Below are 21,011 nucleotides of genomic sequence, written 5' to 3' on the forward strand. Positions count from 1 at the left end.
AATAACTTAGCATTTTGGCTTGAGCTCTAAATAGATACATCCTTTCTAGAAATTTGAAATTAAGCCAATACAGAGCTCCATTCACTACAAAACCATACAAAGCAAACATGCTTATTTCCTACCATCACATTCAACTGCTCAGCACTAACCACTATAGAACAATCCACTACAAACAAAAGTTTGGTACACATTTGTTCATTCCCTTCACACACACAAAGGGTTGCCAAACACACAGTTCAAAATACCAACAAAATTATTTGTTAACCACCCTCATGTTCAACTGCTGTACAATACAATTATTCAGACAGTGCCTGTCCAAAGAGCTAAAAGGCACAAGCTGATAACATGCACTGAGAGAGGTAGAAGAACATGTTAACTTAGGTTGGGAGAGAGGAATTTCTATTTTGGATAAATATTTTAGAACAATGGATCTGCAGTATAATTTTGATTGGTAAAAGAGACAGTGCAGTATAAGTAGTTGAAGGGTAAGATACTGCAATGTTATCAAATCTTAGAATTTTTGCCAAAGTCTCAAGTGTATTGAGTCTTTTAAGCTATGTTGAAAAAGATTAAAATATCAAATTTGGGGCAATTTAATGAAGAAATATTTTTGGCCTCAACACAGATTTACCAACTAACAAACAATACATCCCAAATCATTTGATGATGTAAAGACAAAAGGGAGAACCTACATGAAGTACTTCCTTACGTTTTGCAGTTTAAAGTTTCACAGGTCTGTTTATTATTAGAATGATCACATTTTGGCCTAAGTTAGAACATCTATTATTTTGCATATTATGAGCTCTTAAACATAAAGAGGAAATGGAGAGGGGGAGACTATCTCCTTAGCTGCACAGAAACTAAAATACAAAATGGAAGCATTTAACAAACTACCTTGTGTTGTTATGGTAACTAAAAAATGTCTAGAAAGGGAGGAACAAATGGAGAAAACAGTAGCAAGTTCTTCTGTGAATTCAGTTAGATTTCATTATTTTTGTTTTTCTTCATTGTGGGTTCAAATGGAATGGGAGGAAATACTATATAAATATTAAAACATCACCACATCCCAAGATGGAGGTAAACATTTTGATTTTACAGATGGAAAAACAGAGGCCAAGAGATGAAGTGGCTATAAAAATTGACTGATACAACTCACAACTCGGAAAAGTTCTATTCCTCACTACCAAGAAATGGAAATGATTTTGTAGAATGAGCCTCAAAGCTTGGAGGGAAGGCAGGAATTTCTCATTCTCCAACATGAATCAATAATGGCTGCTCAGACCAACTGGAAGTTGATGGCCTTGACATACCTGTTTAGTCTCCCCGAAAGGTTACCAATTTCATGTGCCCTCTGCTGGATGGACTCTCAAGTGGTTCCCTAATCTCCTGCAGCTTCTCAGGGTATGTCTACACTGGTGCTGGGAGTAAGTCTTCCAGCCTGGGTAGACAAGCTCACTCCAGCCAGACTCGAGTTAGCTCACTAAACACAGCAATGTAGACATTCTGGTGTGGTCTAGGGGAGCAGATGTACTTTAAACTCTAAGCTTTTGACCAACCTCAAAAGTACACATTGCTGTTTTTACCGGGCAAGCTTGAGCCCCACTAGCGCACATCTACCTACCTGGACTGGCAGACATGCCTCCAGATGCAGTATAGAAATTCCCGCTGCAACATGCAGCAAGAGTAACATAGGAAAAAATCTCCACGGCAAGCTAGGAAAGAAGCAAGATTCTGGTGCACTTCCCAGCACATAACATAGGGTAGGGGAGAGGAGAAATGCCGTTGGCCCCTCCAGAGCTTTGGAAGGGAATATCCCAGGGAAGACAGAGAAACACAAACAGCAAAAGGAGCAACAGAGACCAAGGAGGGCTAGGGGAATCAAAGAAAGGAAAGAATTTTTAGATTTCATTGACTGATGGGATGTGGGGCAGGAACAAGAACTGATGGATCTGATTTAAGCAATTAGGTGATGCATGTTTTGGCATTTGCTGATTTGTAGAACATTTTCAGGTCTCAAACCTACAGTCCTAATAGGAATGTCTTAAAAGGTCTGGTACCTTTGTTCTTATCCACATGGGTATCAAATAAAGCACTTGCCTTTGCTCTGCACAAATACATTTAATTCAGGTGACAGTTCCGCTGTTCACTTATTTTTGGAGCAGAAATAATGGCCACTCTCAATGCAATTATAACAGATGAAGAACACCAATAACAACAGCAGCAAAGCAGCACCAGTTCAAAAAATTGTTTTTAATAAACCAAGACAATTTTTATAATTTAATATGGGTATTATTCCCTAAATTCAGCAGCTAGGAATTTAACAGATTCCTAATTTCTCATTTAGGTACTTCTAAAGAATGTTTCTTTAAGAAATCCTCTCATTCTAAAATGGAATATACAATAAATATATCTGCATTTCTGCTTATCTAAAAATCGGAAAGGTTTTTATATTTGAATTCACAGAACCACATATAATTTGACCTGAAGAAAAATAATTCTTCCATGGATTACGGGGCCCTGTATAGGCTTTTACTCACAATGTATGTGCCTAGACATAATTTTTTTTTCTTGAAGCTGATCCTAAATGGTGATCTAATTGTATACTGTACAACGTAAAATTAACTGACTGTATAGTCTTACTGGAACTTTCATTATACTGAATCTATGGGGGATAGTGAGAAGGAGGCAGCAGAAGTCAGACTTGAGGAACAAATTGGGGCTCCCTTCCTGTGATGATGTAGAGGGTATTGGGCTATTTAAACCTAAATCATACACAAAAAAACTAAGTTAAAAGAACATTTAAGCTGCAAAGTCAAGCACTCAAAAATAGTGTGTGATTTTGTAGTTAAAGACTGACATAAAGTATGTGCACTGGCAACCTCATTGTAATTCGTTAGCTCTTTTAGAAAAGCAAACTGAAAAACACACCCAGAAATTCCAATATGTGGCATCATATTAATATCCATATGGTTCATCAGCAAGATTGGAACCATAGATGAACTGCACAGACCCAGGGCATTTCAGCCAATGGAGTAACTGATAGCAATACTGGGTTGTCTTCTTCCATGTGGACCAGGACTAGAGGGGGATGACAACACATCTTGCCAGTGAGTTCAACAGCTATGTGCTGACAGAAGAGGAATGGTGAGACTCAGGAAACTTGGATTCAATTCCAGTCTGCAGAGGGGAGTGTTCTCTGGTGGGCACAGTCTTGGTTGCCCATTCTGGCCCCTACCCCCCAAACCGTCTCTGTCCAGTTCCTCTCTCTTCTTTCTTCCTCTTACCCCACCCCCCACTCCTTGTCCCAGTCCCGTTTTCTTTGCCTAACCAATCCCATCTTCACTCCTTACACTTCTCGTCCCAGTGCCAAACTCCTCTCCCTCTAACTCCAAGTCCCAGCCTCTTCCCACTTCACTGGCTTCCAGTCCCAGCTCTGTGATTAGGATGGTGGAAGCACACACTTACACACAGGAGTAAGTTCAATCTATCTGCAAGGAGGGTGGAGATGTAGTCTGATCAGCACTAGAAACAGAGAGGCTAAAGAATGCTCAGTGAGGACAGAATCTTCTGAGAGGCTAGTTGCTAAAATAGGATTACTCTAGTGAGCATGTGTGAATGGCAATTTTTCCAAGATCCAGTGGGTCTCAAACTTTTTTTTTTTTTTACTGGCAACCCTTTTCACATCGCAAGACTCTGAGTGTGCCCCCCCAGATAAATTAAACACACTTTTTAATATATTTACCACCATTATAAATGCTGGAAGCAAGAAGGGTTTGGAGTGGAGGTTGACAGCTCACGACCCCCCCATGTAATGACCTCATGACCCCCTCAGGAGTCCCGACCCCCAGGTCGAGAACCCCTGTTCTATAAGTTGGCCAAATTTGGGGAAATTTTCACAGGGATGGCAAAAGGCACATCTCTAATATGAAGGCTACCACCACTACCAAATTTCAAGCCCCAGATCCTGCCTCGGGGCGCTGGGGCTGTTAAAAGAAAATATCAGAACTTTTTTTTAAATGGGTAAAGCATCTCTTTCCCTTCCTCATACTTGGAAATGCTGACTGTTTTGGATTAACTTTTCCAAAAAAAACCCTTCACCTTGAAACAGAAACCCAGCATGTCAATTTCAGCTTAAATAGTTAAAGCCAAATGTTTTTCCAGTTTTTGAATGCAAACACTTACCTGATATTTGTAAAATTTTGTTTGATGAACACTAAAATCCCAAACAAAAAGCGATTTACTTTAGAATGCCACCACACCCAAAATTCACAGCACACAGGTCACTATCAGGGTGACCAATATTGTCTCATTGTTTCCTTATACTCCCGTCTTTCTGTATCCATCTATTTTCTCTAGTCTTATACTTAGATTGTAAGCTGTTTGGGGCAGTACAATGGGTCTTGGTTCATGACAAGAGTTCCTAAATAGGGCTGTCAAGTGATTAAAATTGCAATTAATTGTGATTAATTTTTTTAATCATATTGTTAAACAGAGCAATTAAACTCATTTTAAATTCCTTTCACTGAGCTAGGTAGGCTCCCTTCAGCTGAGCCAGCCCTTGTTTGCAAAGGAGGGTGGATTTTACCGTAGGGACTCCGCAACAAGGGAGGAGCAGCTGGTGCAGGGAGGCTGAGCTCGCCAGGTCCCCGCCCAGCAAAGCGAGGGGCTGGCTGAGGGCACTGGAGCACAGCACACAGGGGAGAGGTGTATGTAGAGGTAGCCCAGGAGAAAGGGGCCAGCTGGGGGCATGGCACATGTGCAGGGGGTGGTCCCCAGAGTGAGGTGTCAGCCAGTGGCATTGGAGCATAGCGTGGGGGGGGGGGTTGGTCCCCAGAGCAAGGAGACAGCCGGGAGCAATGGGGCCCAGTGTGGGGGGGATCTGTCCCCAGAGCGAGGAGCCATTCAAGGACAATAGGGAATGGCACGGAGGGGTGTCCCTGGAGCGAGGGACCAGCCCACGTCAATGAAGCATGGAAGGAGGGAGGGGAGAAACAGCTGGGGTCAATGGGGCATGGCGGGCTCAGGATCCCTCCCTCTCTACCAGGGCTCGGATAGGAACCACTTCTTCTCTTCTCGCCCTCCAGTGGTGGCCTGGGTTACTGCACCTGACCAGACACTGACAGGTCCCTCCATAGCTGATGCCTCCCTCCCTGCCCAGAGGTATGTGACTAATACGTTAAAAAAATTAATGCATTAATTTTGTTTTCAGTTAATTGCAGGCATTAACTGTGATTAATTGACAGAGCTACTCCTAAATGCTAAAACAACACAATAATAAATCATAACAATAACTTAAATGAAGGCCATTGGCCTTTTGTTAAAAATTGCTTTCCATCTATGAAAGAAATAGTTCCCCTAGTAATAAGCAGTATTCCCTTTCCTTATGGAAAAATTATGGCCCACAATCATATTTATATCTAGCAATGAAGGTCATCCCCATCATTATGTTAAAAATGTATCACTATTGACTTTCTGCAGTAATCTGAGGTTCCATATCAGCAGATGTCTCAATGATGTTTGTTTTGTTCCGTTTATTTTTTAAAAAGATCAGGGGAGAGGGGAAAGAGGAGGAGAAGAGGAAAGAGAATTCATCCCAAATCTCCAAGTCAAGCAGGAACTGGAACTGGACAGGGAAAAATGGATCAGATCCTGAAGCACAGGACCATTCTTATAAACCAGTAACCTATGGCTTTCCCAGCCAGGCAAGGGCCCAGGAGTTGCCTGGGGACACATGATTGGGTCCCTGAAAATAATTTTCATTTAAGGATTTTTCCATCTACTCTGATGACAATGTTGGTTGGGTTTTTTTTTTGTTTGTTTTTACAAAGCTGTCTATAATAAAGATCAATTTCACAAACAAGAGAATGATACACGTCTTACTGGTCAATTAGCTACTCTTTGAAATAAGCATCTCTCAGCAGTAAGAAATTAAGCCACTTAAACCACAAATTTCTGTAACAAAGCAACCAAATATCACACAATATATACATTTCCACAAAACTCTAGCATTTGGTTCAGAAACAAAACACTGCTAGACTCAGTGAATCTTGTTTGTTTTATCCCACTATGAAATGATCAAGAAATCAAGATGACAATTTTAAAAAGACCAGGAAATGAGAAATGGAGCATGCAGGTGAAATGGCTGAATAACTCCCAGAGGGCACAACGGAAGAGGGTGGAGAAAATCAACTGAGCTATAGTCCTGGTTATTCAGTGCCTATTATAAAGAAAATAGCCACAACTCTGATATTAAGGTTACCTAATACTTTTCATTATACACTTTTTCGAGAAAGAGCTCTGATGACTCAATGGTTTACAGCAGTACTTTGAAACCTGGATGTGGGATGGGCCTGAGTTCCTGTCTCCCTGACATCCTACTCAGATTTGGCCAGGCTACTAAAAATTACTATTTCCCATTTATGGTTTGCTCAGTACACAAAATCATTAAGGTTGCTGCCAACACTCCTCAAAATTATATTAATATTGTACATCCAACATCTTGCTTCAGCATGCTACACAATGTACCTTGGCATGGGACAAACACTGACCAAAATAACCTCTGAATTATAGGAAAATGTACAGGACTGGGAACCAGCAGATTATGAGCTCTAGACTCACTGCTTCTACTGACTGGTGTTAATTCTGTGCTCTTTATAACTTTAATTATTCAGCAAGGCCTCAGATCCCATTGAGAGTTAATACAAACTAGGAATATAATCTAGATCTCTATATGGTGAGACACAATTCTTAGTCACTTCGCCATGCTGAACCTCAGAAAGAACCTACTAAATCTTTGTGCCAGGTATACTGCACACTGTGAACTGCATATATAACTGGTAAGTCTATGCTTTACAAGCCCTTTCCTAGTAATAGGTGTGTGTGTGTGCTGCAATGCTGAAAGATCTGCGTTCAAAATTCTGATGATGCATGATTGGATGGAGGGTCATAACGGGATGTAAATATTGTTTTAACAAGTTAACCAGTTAAATTATATCATTTTACCAGTTGACCACTAGGGCCACTCCGGCCGGCTGGCACAGCTGGGGTTGGAGCCGCTCTCGCGGCTGGAGCTGGGGTTGCCACGGCAGGCCAGCATGGCTGGAGTCACTTTGGCCAACCCGGGGCTGGGGTTTACGGTTAGGGCGGTTAACCAGTAAGACCAATGCTTACTGGTTAACCATCTAACTGTTCACTATTTTACATCCCTAGTCATTAACTACATATAATATAATTTGTGTTTTTGCCTTTTTTTAAACTTACGTTTAAAACCTAAATTCAAAGAACACTAAAGTTGCAGAGGTAGGCTACCCATGCAACTTTAATTCAACCCCCTGTGCATATGCACTATAACAGAGTCTTTAATTACATGATAGCCTAACTTTGTAATGCCCCCAAGTCAATGAGTGCACTGAATCGACAGTGTTCAAGGAATGAATCAGGATTGTGTGGTGAAGGAGGCTGTTGTCTGCAGGACCCCTGTCTCATTTGTTTAGGAAGCTGGAAGGAGAATAGTGAATGAGGCAGGGGCTGCAGAAATACAAAGGATGGTTTTGTGGTTAAAACAGATAGCCATCTGTGCCATAAGAGTTCTTATATAATTCTGGCCAAGTCCCTTAAACCAAATTTTTCACAGGTGGCCACTAGTTGTGTGTTCCTAATTTCCCAGGTGCCCAATTTGAGACACCTGAAGTCTGATTTTCATAAGTGCTGAGCATTCTTACATCTGTAAACAAAGTCAGTGAGAGCTATGGACATCTATGTGCTCAGACTTGCCAGTCTTTGATTCTCTGATATAGAATCATACAAATGTAGGGCGGAAAGAGACTTCAAGAGATCATCAAGTAAGTCCACTCCCTTGTGCTGATGCAGTACCAAGCAAACCAAGACCAAACCCTGACAAATGTTTGTCTACCTTGTTCTTAAAAACCTCCAATGATGAGGATTCCACAAACCCCTTAGTAACCTATTCCAGTACTCAAATATCTTACACTTAGAAAAATGTTCCTATTATCTAACCTTAATCTCCCATCCTGTAGATTAAGGCCTGGGCTACACTAGAGGAGTTGGGGGGGTCGAAGATACGCAACTTCAGCTACGCTATTCGCATAGCTGAAGTTGAAGTATCTTAGTTCAACTTACCCGGCCGTCCTCACGGCGGTGAGTCAACCGCCGCGGCTCCCCCGTCGACTCCACTTACTCCTCTCGCTGAAGTGGAGTACAAGCATCGATTCTGAGATTAATTTATCGTGTCTAGATGAGACACGATAAATCGATCCCTGATACATTGAACACTACCCGCCACGTATCCTTAGATGATTACTTCTTGTCCTAAACTTGATGGACATGGAAAACAATTGATTAATGTCCTTTTTATAAGAGCCCTTAAAACATATCTGAATACTGTAATCAGGTCCCCATTCAGTCTTCTTTTCACATGATTAAAGACTGCCACTTTTAACACTTCCTAAAACTTTTATCATTTTTGTTGCTTTCCCCTGGATTTTCTCCAGTTTGTCCATTTTTTTCTTAAAGTATGATGCCCAAAACTGGACACATCAGTTTAGCTGAGGCCTCACCAGTGCAGAGTAGAGCAGAACAATTACCTCTAATGTCTGTTAATTCATCCAAGAACGATATTAACCTTTTTCGCAATTGCGTCATATTGTTGACTCGTATTCAATTTGTGATCCACTATAACCCCTAGACATTCTTCTGCAATACTATAGCTTAGCCTGATAGTCCCCATTCATAGTTGTGTATTTGATTTTTCCTTCCTAACTGTAATACTTTAAACTTATCTTTACTTAATTTCATCATGTTTATTTCAGACCTACTCTCCAATTTATCAAGATCCATTCAAATTTCAATCCTATTCTCCAAAGTGCTTGCAACCTCTCTCAGCTTGGTATCATCTGCAGATTTTATAAGCATATTCACCACTCCATTATCCAAGTCATTAATAATAAATATAAATATTGAACAGCACCAGACTTAGGACAGACCCTTGCAGGACCTCACTAGATGTGACTTCTACTTTGAGAGCAAACCAATTATAACTACTCTGAGTGTGGTTATTCAACCAGTGGTGCACACACTTTATCTAGAGCATATTTTCCTAGTTTGTGAATGAGAATTTTAAGAGGGACTGTGTCAAAAGCCTTACTAAAAAAATCAAGATCTATTGTCTACTACTTCACGACATCCACTAACACACTATCACTGTCAAAAAAACGTGTAAGACTAGACAGGATTCTGGAACAGAATGAGTGTATTCAAAATCCTTATTCTGGCACTTGGTATAGATGACCACATCTTTTGCTCTTTTCCCAAAACAGTGATCAAAACTGAAATAAACCACAGGCCCTGATTGATACCAATAACCCTTAAATGATCAGTAAAACATTCTTCCCATTTTTCTTGAATTCCAGCAAGTTGAACAGAAGGGGTGACTTTTTATTCCCACTGACAACAGTATGATATCCAGTACCTCTACCAGAGAAGCAAATAATTCATAGTTACCAGAAAGACAAGTGGAAGCCGAAGTCCCATTGTCTGATCAGGTAGAAGAAAAAGGTCATCTTCCATGATACCCAAGGATCATCTCCATCCTCAATGTGTTCCTTGTCTTCCTATGTCTTTATAATGTCATTGTCTAGGCTGATAAATGGAGGAGATGCATCCCAAAGAGAGCAGAATGTTATTCTCTCTCTCAAATGCTTTAAAAAGGGTGATCTAAATGAATCTAATGATTCTCTTAGTCAAATACTACTTGAGTGTTTGGGCTGACTGCACATGGGCTATGGTGTGTAAGAGTCACCAGTAAGAGCATGATTGGTATCATAGTAGATTCCAAGGTGAGAGAAAATTCCAGAGGGAAAGACTCAAAATTTCTTCAGACTGGCCTGGATAATCCAATATCTGAGATGTTAGGAGAGGGTGAATAAGCCCTTTCTAACTCTTGAAGGCAGACTCACTGTTGCAAGAGAGCTCAGGTAAAGGCCCAATCACATCACAGATGGACCTGAGATTGAATCTAAGGTCACAGATCCAAGGCTGTGGAAGACAAACCAATGTCCTATGACAAAAGGAGAAATAACTAATAATAGGACATTCCAGGCTGTACAAGTCCCTCCCTCCCAAAATGCAGGAGAAAATCTGCTAACCTGAAGAGAACAGAGCAGGAGATTTTTATCTTCTAAACTCCCCAGGAGAAATTAGATGGCACATGCATCTATCAGCATCTACAAGGCAAAGACAGGCACCAAGTAAACTGCCACATCAGAAGAGCCTGAAACAAAGAAACCACAGGTCTAACATCCATTGGATGCTTTTCAACCATAGGCAAGGAATAGCACAAATCCATGAGTCCTCTCGAGTGCCAGAAACAGAGGCACCAAATCTTTAAAAATGTGGTCCCAATTCTGAATTTGAGTTCTTTTTTAAAGGATTTAAATCTGATGACTTAATTCATGTGTCAGCACTTTAGCCTCTTTTTTAAGCACGGTGGTTTGATACAGTTCTGGATAAAGAGAACAGACTATCTATCCCTTGAGTAGAGGAAACGGAACAAGTTCCAGTCAACACGACTGTTAAGGTCACCTCCTTGAGAAGCAGCCAATGCAGTCCCACTAAAGAAACTCCTGAGTGACAAAAGCAGTATAGACAGAGCAGCCTTCAGAGGGCCCACCTCATAGATATTTCAGGCACTTGGTGTGAAAGTACATATCTTACAGGTCACATTATATGCTAAATTTTGATCTTTTAAAATCAAGATCTACCATAACCAACAGATAAAAACCATGCAAGTATTTAGATTTAACCAACATATTAGCAAAGTGTGTGTGTGTGTGCGCGCGCGCGCGCGTGCGTAAATAAAAGTTCCATCAACTACAAACTAAGAAATACAGCAATGCAGAGAACTGGATTGAAGCAATAGTTTTGGGATTCACTATCTGTTGCAGTAAGAAAAGAATTGCAGGTGGTAAGGGTCTTGTTTTATTATGTAAGCTTCCTTCCCTTACAGAATCGTACTCAAAGTTCAGATCTGTAAGACAGTATGAGCATGCCCCAGAGGTCACTGATTTCTAGATGGTTTCAGAACTCTACACCAGGGCATACAGTTCCCTCAGGAGTGGAGATCCATACAGGTAATTCTCAGTGAAGAGCATTTTGCATCTTTTGAAGACCAGATCACTGTGCTGAACAAAGCTTTTAAAACTGATGGCATCTTCTGTTTCAAAAGCAAATGGGTATAACATTTAATATTCCAAGAAAAAAAGGCTACCTGTATTTTTACAACAATGCTCAAGTCTACCATGGTAAAGCATGAATAGAAACGGCTTTTATATCAACCAGCTCTGCCAAAGAATGAACCAATGTTTGTTCCAACAAATGCCTGAGTTATCAACAGAGACTGAAGTTTAACATCAGAGGAATTCATTTTGTCCCAATAAATAAAATACAACCAAAAAAGAGATGAAAATATATCACTCACACTTTAAACACAGGACAAAAAAGCAGTGCACAGTATAATTATTTTGAAAATTTTGTTAGATTCAAATTCAGAACAGCACATTTTTTAAAACATCACAACTGTTTAGAGAGTTATGGTCTGAATAAGCAGTTGGATTCACATATTAAAAAAGGAGATTTACTAGAACAATCAGGTGCTGAAAAGATCAACACTGGTGCGTAATTTACTCAAAACAATAGTCACCACCATCCTGTTAATTTAGGCAAAGATCTGCCAACTCAGTCAACATACAAAGAAATATTGGTCCTCTCGGAAACCAACAACAAAAGTAATAATAAGAAAAACTCCTATTACCTTTAGCAGAAGAGGCAGAAAATAAGTTTAAAAATGCAAGTGGCAGAAAAAGTACATAAGGTTCGCAGGGTAACCAGGAAAGCAGGACAGAACTGCAACCAAAAGGTAAATTAAGCACAGAATATATTAATTCTGCTCTAGCCAGCGCAGCTAGCTTATAGCACAAAAATCAGGAAAAAACAAAACAAAACAGTAAGGTGATTTATTCAGCAGATACAGTATTAAGTTCATGACAATATAAAATATTTCACCCAGCCTGTAGCAGCCATCCAATTCCTTTCCAGGCAATAAAAAACTACTCTCTAACAAATTCCATGTGTATTGGACAACAGCAGCAGAAGAGAGCTGAAACAGAAGCTCAGTTTGGTTTAATTATGAAGTTCCACAATGACTGGTATAGCAGCAGGAGAAAGATACTAAATCTGTTCATGTAGTTACTTTAGTAGCTAAATCCAAAACCTGGAGAAGACATTTTCTCAAGAAATCTAATTCTTTGAAATTCTCAAAGCTGTCAGGAACACCCAAGCTTCTGATTTACTTTAGAGACTCAAATGGAAGAAATCTACACTTCAGCTCAAAGACTGTGAGAACAAGGGTATGATCATGTAGTGTACAAAATAGCTGGATTCTTCCACATAAGTACTTTCACATATGGAATACCATCCCATTTCTAAGATATAATTTAATTTATCTCTTCAAGAGTGTGTGTGTGTGTGTGTGTGTGTGTGTGTGTGTGTGTGTGTGTGTGTGTGTGTGTGTGTGTGAGAGAGAGAGAGATACACACACATGTGCGCGTGCTAGTGTAGGGTATAATATCTCAGTGACCCCACACTACCACCCAGACAGGGTGGAAAAAAGGTGACAAAAGATGAACAGGGGAGAGGGGAGTAGATTAGAACAAGGTATTTGTGGGACTGGATGGGAAGGGGAGGAGAAACTAGTCAAGGCTGCCTAGACAAGGAGACTGGGGGCTTGTCTACATCAGAAAGTTGCAGCGCTGGTGAGGGAGTTACAGCGCTGCAACTTTGAGAGTGTCCACATCTGCAGGGCATCACCAGCGCTGCAACTCCCTGTTTGCAGCGCTGGCCGTACTCCCGTTTTGTCTCGGGTGTAGAGGATCCAGCGCTGGTGATCCAGCGCTGGTAATGCAATGTAGACACTCACCAGCGCTTTTCTTGACCTCCGTGGAAGGATGAAGCCTCTGGTAATCAAGCTGGTTTCCTTTCCCGGTTTGCTCTCTCGGTCCCGGAGCCAGCCAGCAAACCGCAGGGAAGGAGACCTGCTTGCTCGGGGTTCCGGGACCGAGAGAGCAAACCGGGAACGCCGCGGTTTGCTCTCTCGGTCCCGGAGCCAGCCAGCAAACCGCGGGGAAGGAGACCTGCTTGCTCGGGGTTCCGGGACCGAGAGAGCAAACCGGGAACGCCGCGGTTTGCTCTCTCGGTCCCGGAGCCAGCCAGCAAACCGCGGGGAAGGAGACCTGCTTGCTCGGGGTTCCGGGACCGAGAGAGCAAACCGGGAAAGGAAACCAGCTTCGCCGCGGTTTGCTCTCTCGGTCCCGGAACCCCGAGCAAGCAGGTCTCCTTCCCCGCGGTTTGCTGGCTGGCTCCGGGACCGAGAGAGCAAACCGCGGCGTTCCCGGTTTGCTCTCTCGGTCCCGGAACCCCGAGCAAGCAGGTCTCCTTCCCCGCGGTTTGCTGGCTGGCTCCGGGACCGAGAGAGCAAACCGCGGCGTTCCCGGTTTGCTCTCTCGGTCCCGGAACCCCGAGCAAGCAGGTCTCCTTCCCCGCGGTTTGCTGGCTGGCTCCGGGACCGAGAGAGCAAACCGCGGCGTTCCCGGTTTGCTCTCTCGGTCCCGGAACCCCGAGCAAGCAGGTCTCCTTCCCCGCGGTTTGCTGGCTGGCTCCGGGACCGAGAGAGCAAACCGCGGCGTTCCCGGTTTGCTCTCTCGGTCCCGGAACCCCGAGCAAGCAGGTCTCCTTCCCTGCGGTTTGCTGGCTGGCTCCGGGACCGAGAGAGCAAACCGCGGCGAAGCTGGTCTCCTTTCCCGGTTTGCTCTCTCGGTCCCGGAACCCCCCTTGAAGCCGCCCAACAGCGCTGCAGTGTGGCCACATCTAACACCACTTGCAGCGCTGGTTGCTGTAAGTGTGGCCACTCTGCAGCGCTGGCCCTATACAGCTGTACTAATACAGCTGTAACAACCAGCGCTGCAAAATTTTAGATGTAGACATGGCCTGGGACTGGAAGACAAGGGGATGAGAAGGAAAAGTTGGACCTGGGAGCTTATTAGGGAAATGGGTAGGGGGACAATCACCAAATTCAAATGAGGAGCTGCGATGCAGGGGAGAACTAGGACTCACTGAGCTAAGAGACTGGGACAAGGGAGACAGGAGAGGAGAGACTGGGGCAACAATCTGTGCAGGAAGGAAACAGGTTGGATGAGAAGTGACTGCTTGACTTTTACTTCTGGGGGAACTGTGCATCATTGTGAATGCGCAGAATTCATGCCCCTGCTGATTTCTTTGCTTCCCTGCATAAAAATGACTTCTGACAGGGAAGAAAAGGGAAGACGCAAGAGCAGTCATGCGCCCCTCCTCGGCAGCTCAGGCAGCTTGGTTCAGGCACCTGGAGCAGCCAGTGGAGATTTAAATCACTGCCAAGGAAGGGGTGTGTGTGGGGGGGAACTGGGTAGTCATATGTGTGAGAGAGACACACTGTGCCTCTCGCGCTCACTACTGCAGCACGCTCGGCACAAAGGGACAGGGCTTTGGCGTGTTTCTGAGGCGGTGGGCGACGGACAGGCTCTGTCCTGCAGGCAGAGCAGAATGTAGCAGTGCTTGCTTTAGTGAATTGTTCCCATTCTCTTTTATACTCCTGGGGAGAAATTCAAACAGATGTACAAGTTTTAAGGCTCCTTTAAATTGCCAAAGTGGTGTAAAGGACAGTATGGCCTTATGTTTATGGTGCTTTAGTGATTAGACCTGGTCCAAAGTTTTGGACTGAAAAAATTTCCTACCAAAATGTGCTGCATGAACTCTTTGTTGGAGATGGTCAGTAGCCAGCATAAATTATGAGTTTGATTCCACAGCCCTCACTTGCTCTTTAATTGCCTATGATGTAACACTGAGCATATGGCTGCATATATTTGTTGACTAATAACTAGAAATAAAGGGTCAAACCTAGCTACATTACTATTAGACAAGGTGGGTTGGGGATTTCCTCCAATGCTCACCCTCCCATTCTCCATCCATTGCATTGTAATTTAAATAAATTACCAAAATAACTGAAACCAGGGTGATTATAATTGTGTTATTTTGACAAATAAAATATGCAGAATTTTGCAGAAATTTAAAATAGTGTGTGCATATTTCCCCTAGGAGTAGACTTTGCAACCTTAATGTTTTGTTGAATTACATATTTTGTGTTTATATACATATAGACATACATACAAACTGTTTATTCACACTAGTGTTTTCCTCAAATTCTATTCATATGCACCCTCTTAGTGCCATTCCTTTTTAATCTGAACTCTTCACTGAGAAATAGCACCCAACTGAGAGGAAGAAAATTTCCAACATTTATGTAATCATGCCATTTTTCCAGTGTGTGCCTAGACACTTTCAGCTGTTACCACCAAGCTTCTTTGGAGGTGCAAAATCCAGAAACATACACAGACACATCTCTACTGCTATGATTATCACTACCCCTCTGCCCCAGCACACCTTTCAAGATCCACGGGTCCTGCACATGCCTATCGCAACACTTGGTGTACCTCATGCAGTGCACTCAATTCCCCAATAATATCTATGTGGGTGAAACCAGACAAGCATTACACTCTTGAATGAACTCGCATAGAAAAATGATAAAAGACCAACACCCTATCGCTTGCCGGTGAACATGTTTCACAAAGCGATCACTCTGTATCTGATCTCTCAGACCCCATCCTCAAAGGAAACATGCACAATGCCTTCAAAAGACAAGCCTGGAAGCTTAAATTCATAACTCTGCTAGACACTGAAACTCATGGTCTTAAGAAAGGCACATTCATCTATAACTTTGTATGCAACCTGTACATACATCACACAATGATTTTCAGGACCAGCATGTCACCAGTTTACACGGTATCTCAAAGTAGTTATGTAAAGTATGTATTATGACAATAGCGTGTTGGGACAATGAGTGCATCAAGCTTGACATGAGTTACACTGTGGTGAGGCCCTCTGCCAGTAGACCCAAGGATCCCCAGTGGCCATAATCACAGGATTGGAAGGGACCTTGAGAGGTTATCTAGTTCAGTCTCCTGCACTCATGGCAGGACTAAGTATTACCTAGGCCATCCCTGGCAGGTGTTTGTCTAACCTGCTCTTAAAAATCGCCGGCAATTTATTCCAGTGATTAATGACTCTTGACACTTAGGAAGTTTTCCTAATGCCCAATCTAAACCACCCTTGCCGAAATTTAAGCCCATTGGTTCCTATCCTATCCTCAGAAATTGAGAACAATTTTTCTCCCTCCTCCTTGTAATAACCCTTTATGTACTTGAATGTTTATAGAAGTGACATGGACACAAGAGCAAACAAATTTCAAGTGTTTAATTTTGCATCAAATAGTCTACATAGCACTACACCACTATGCTGCATCCCAACCTCTCTAAAAAGTTTCCAATATTCTTTAAGTACTATTTGTAGAACATGAAAAAGCCATGTCAAAACTTGGGACTATACCATGAAAAATCAAGTCAGGTGGCAACTCCATTAGTCCAATAATTAACTGACTGATACGTTTTTATTTTTTAAAAAAATCAGTCCATTATAATGGTGTGTAGTTTAGATTCAAAATCTGATCTATCCTAAACCTGTAACAGTTTGGAAAGAAATATCTGGGTTCTCTACACAATCCAAGCTGCTTAGAATAAACTCATCGTGCCCATTACCACAAATACCCTTCTAAGGAATCTGGGTGTGGACCACAAGAGAAGCAGCAGCTAGAAGCAGAATACCATCAGACAGCTGAGCCTCCGGTAGATTTCCTTTCTAGTGTAATGTATAACACATACCATTCTTTACATATATTTGATGTGGGAACCAGATTTTGTGTGCTATAACTAATTGTTTGGACTACTGAAGTCTGTTCTAAATTACTGGACTGTACTTCTTTGAGGAAAATATTTAACCACTGTCACACAATTTTTTTTTTTTTGGCTCAATTGAGAAATTCTAGGCCCATTCCTGAAAAAACAAACAAACTACTCTCACATAAGTAACTTCACTGTAGTCAATGGGACAACAATGAGTAAACGTTATAAAAGAGTGCTGAACTGTGCTGATCTCTACAAGGCTGATACATATATTTACAGAATGCACAATACGAAAGTAGTCAAGGAAATAATTTCCATTGCAAACCAAATATATTTTTATGTAATAGTGTCCTCCAAAAAGGGAAAACATTGGCTTTATAAAGGAAGCCCCGTAAGCTGAGTCACCTCCTGCCTCCCATTTAAAAAAAAAAAAAAAGGGAAAAGGGACTGTAGTATGGGAGTAGAGGAGATCATTTCCACTGGTTTTTCATATTAAAAATTGAGGTCCTATGGATCCTGGAAGACTATGATGTATGGAGAACTGATACTGACACAAGACAGTGAAAACTAAGCAACTATGAGGGGAAACTATTTTTAGGAATACAGTTGAATTTGCCTTTTTAGTTTGTTTTTGTTAACATCCATTTATTTTCACCAGAACCTTAACCATTGACATCTTCCACTCCCAATTAATCTAAGAGAACTAACACCATCTATGAGTAAGGCTAAGATTTTATCTTGGGTACTTTTAGTCATGGACAGGTCACCGGCAATAAACAAAACATTCACGGGCCAGTGACCTGTCCATGACTTGTGCTATAAATATCCCTGGCTAAAATCTTAGCTGCTTTGGGGGGCCCTTGGAATACTGCTACTGCTCTGGGGGCGGAGGTGCCAGCCTGGGGCACTGCTGCTGCTGCTCCTCCAGTTGGTGGGGGAAGATGCTAGCCTCCTGGGGCGCTGCCACTGCTCCAGTTGTGTGTGGGGTGCTGCCGCTCTGGCAGCCCCCAGAATCCGCTGCCATTGGGGCTCCCTGGGCAGCGGCTGGTGCAGCTGTGCCCCAGTTGCTTGGGTGGCCCTGGGGTCATCTGCACCAACTGCTCCGGCTGCGGAAGTCACAGAGGTCCCGGAAAGTCATGGAATTCATGACCACTGTGACACTCACAGGCTTATCTATACTGATATTTCTTAAGTGTTCTTTGAAAAGGCAGAACATAACTTAAACTGCAGGCTCTCTCTGTGTAGAATATAGCAGCCTCCCTCCCCCCCGCTCCAAAAAAAAGGGATGCATGTACAGTTTTTAAGAGTCCTTTGCAGGTCAAATATCCCTGAAAGGTACCAGAGGTACAGCACTAGAAATGAAGTATTTAACCACAGCACGGGAACAAACAGTGTCAGGTTCCCTTATAATACCCTATCAATGTGTCTCACTCCTCACTTGCATGGACCCATCTCCAGTAGCGATAGGACAGTCCAGTCTCAACGACCTATTCGTTGTTTTGTGCTTCTACTAAAACTGGCAACAAGGGTCTCAACTGCATGGCCAGTTTTTTGGATGCTGACTGACTGAACCATCCGTTCCTTTCACATAAGCTCCTAAGCAGCTTTCAATTCCATTTACACAGTATGGAGGACTAAGAGGATAGGGAAATAAATTTTATTAATCAAACTTCTAAAAGGGTATTAACAGCAATGATGAATAATTTTATAACTAGTTGAAAATGCTTTTAGAGTTTCCTGTTAAAACACATTTATTTTAGCCTATTAAAAATGCAAATAGCACTTGTTTATTATAAGCCATGTACTATGCCTGGAGGTGTCTACTTAACGCAAGCTTTAGAAAGCAAATTTGATTGATAAAATGATACAACTGGTTAAGCAGAGCTAAACATGGCAGCTTGAAACATGTTTCATCCTCTGTGGAATGCACTACAATGTGATCTTTCTGTTGTCTCTGTTTAAGAAGAACTTGGATTCTGACAGGAAAATGTTTAATTAGCTTCATATATTTTTGCAAGATACTCATTTTACAAACTGAATAAAAATGCAAAATATTATAGGAAATGTTGTACAAAAATATCCCATGAAGGGGAATTCTTAACTGCACAATACTGAGGTGTCTCCAGGTTGAGGGAAAAATTGCAGATCTAGATGAAATGTCAGCAATGCTAGGTCAGCTGTAGAAATCCCTAAAAGCAGCAATATTTAATGGTGTGAAGAAATCAAAATCTGCTTCCAAATGCTTTCGTGGAAATAGCAATATTGTGCTAATTTCCATCTATTATTTTCTCTATTATGACCGTCATTTCTTTAAAACATAAACCTATGCACCATTTTTCTGTGCTGATTGGTGGTAGATATTTCCCACATTCCTCTCCCTATCCACCGGCATCTTCATTTTAAAAACCACCATCCTGTTAAAGTTCAGTTTTATTTTCCTCCACAAGAGAATATCCTTAACCATTATGTAGGACCTTAGATATACAGTAAAGCTTCACTTAACATCCTCCTGGTTAATGTTGTTACGTTGCTGTTCTATTAGAGAACGTGCTAATTTAAAGTTGCACAATGCTCCCTTATAACGTTGTTTGGCCACCTGCTTTGTGCACTGCTTGCAGGATTCTCTGAAGAACAACCTGCCCTCGTGGGGGCTTGGAACCACAGTGGGCCGGCAGCCCCCCATCAGCTCCCCTCCACACACACTCCCGCAGATCAGGGCTTTCCCCCCTCCCTCCATCCCTGTATCTCCTAGCTGCTGCAACCAGCTGTATTGCGCTGTTCAGGAGGCTGAGGGGGAGAAGCAAGGATGCCATGTGCTTGGGGGAGGGGGTGGAGCGGGGGCAAGGAGGAAGCAGGGAAAGGGTGGGATCTTGGGGGAAGGGATTGGCCTGGGGCAGAGCTGGGGGTTGAGCACCTCCTGGTAAAGTTGGCACCTGTGCTTGTATTGTACCCAAATTGCAATGGGGGAAGCTGCTGCTGCTGCTGCTGCTCAAGGCACTTCCTAGCCTTCAATGGCACCTTCAGCCTCCTTGTCTGCAGCGGGCTGTGCCTGTGTGGGGTATGTTTGTAAACATGCTCCACGTGCACGCTACTCCTCCCCCCGCACGATTCACCGTCACTTTACGGCCCAGCCGCCGCCCTCCTCCCTTCTCAGCAATAAGGTGCTACGCCAAGCACTTGCAGAGGCTCTGCCCAAGGCCACCAGCTGCCTGCAAAGCAGCTGTGGGAGGTGCACAGTGGTCGCGCCACCTTGCTGTCTTGCACCTGAATACACAACACTCTATTCACGCTCCCCCTTCGCAAGAGGGGGGTAAGAACACAGGGGGCAGCAGCCCACCCAAAGTAAGTTAATAGTGTTTCAGTGCCTGCTTCACTCTAGCAAAGGGGAGAAGCAGCATAGGGATGCACAGAACCTGGCCTGGTCGCATAACAGTCTGATATCCAAGGGAGCTTTGCCATTCACTTCAATGCCATCAGCATCTCTCTGCCCCTGCATGCACACAGCAGGGAAGGGAGCAGCCCTGCAGCAAATGTTATTTTCCTCCTTTTACAACAGTCACAGCTACATAGGCTGCAGTGCTGCCCCTGTGCTGAGTGCAGATTACTATGGGAGGTACAGCAGAGCTGTTTTTTCCAGGGCACTCTGGAAGATAGGCCTTTGGTCCTCCAGCACGGTTCCTGTGAAAGTAAGAACCTGCAAGTGAAACTGATTCCATAACTAGTCCTAGCCTAAACCCACAAGGCTGTAGAGTGAACAGATAGCAAGTGTAAAAAATCAGGACAGGAGGTAGAGGGATAATAGGAGCCTACATAAGAAAAAGCCCCAAATATCGGGACTGTCCCTATAAAATCATGACATCTGGTCACCCTACACAGCTTCCAATAGGGGAGCAGATTACCATGGAGAATGACGTGGGTTTTCCAAATTATTTCCCTTTCAATAGCTGATTGATGCTGCATGATCCCAACCACTCCACGCTGAAGGGAGTGAAGATTAGCATGTGCATGTGCCATCCGGAGTAGTATCACTCAGCACCATGAGTTAAAAACATCCAGTGAGTGGTAGTGGAGTGCCTAGCAGTAGCAGTACCACTAGCAGTACAAAAACCA

The 21,011-nt window shown here is 42.8% G+C and overlaps 1 protein-coding gene across 8 annotated transcripts in view; it reads right to left on the reverse strand.

Annotated features, from left to right (window-relative positions):
• The window catches only part of SIPA1L1 (signal induced proliferation associated 1 like 1), a 406,115-nt gene that overhangs the window by 172,868 nt on the left and 212,236 nt on the right, over nucleotides 1-21,011 (reverse strand). Inside the window, exon 1 of one of the 8 annotated variants that reach the window (XM_030559660.1) lies at nucleotides 10,164-10,241. The exons of the other annotated variants lie outside the window; for them this stretch is intronic. The gene's annotated coding sequence lies outside the window, so the exon portion shown is untranslated. Of the gene's footprint in view, nucleotides 1-10,163; nucleotides 10,242-21,011 lie in introns of those variants that run through there. 8 annotated transcript variants of the gene reach the window in all.

This window comes from Gopherus evgoodei, chromosome 4 (assembly GCF_007399415.2).
Source record: "Gopherus evgoodei ecotype Sinaloan lineage chromosome 4, rGopEvg1_v1.p, whole genome shotgun sequence".
In the NCBI taxonomy this organism is placed as follows: domain Eukaryota; kingdom Metazoa; phylum Chordata; order Testudines; family Testudinidae; genus Gopherus; species Gopherus evgoodei.